Consider the following 292-nt stretch of genomic DNA (forward strand, 5'->3'; position numbering starts at 1 on the left):
CATCAAGAGGCTCTTTAGTTCTTCATTTTCTGCCATAAGGATGGTGTCATCTGCATATCTGAGGTTATTTATATTTCTCCTGGCAGTCTTGATTCCAGCTTGTGCTTCATCCAGCTCAGCATTTCTCATGATGTACTCATATAAGTTAAATAAGCAGGGTGACAATATACAGCCTTGACGAACTCCTTTTCCTATTTGGAACCAGTCTGTTGTTCCATGTCCAGTTCTAACTGTTGCTTCCTGACCTGCATACAGGTTTCTCAAGAGGCAGGTCAGGTGGTCTGGAATTCCC

General features: G+C 42.8%; 1 pseudogene; it reads left to right on the top strand.

The window, feature by feature from the left end:
- Positions 1-292, top strand: part of LOC105003456 — a 3,227-nt pseudogene that overhangs the window by 740 nt on the left and 2,195 nt on the right.

This window comes from Bison bison, unplaced genomic scaffold (assembly GCF_000754665.1).
Source record: "Bison bison bison isolate TAMUID 2011002044 unplaced genomic scaffold, Bison_UMD1.0 scf7180017864468, whole genome shotgun sequence".
Taxonomy (NCBI): Eukaryota; Metazoa; Chordata; class Mammalia; order Artiodactyla; family Bovidae; genus Bison; species Bison bison.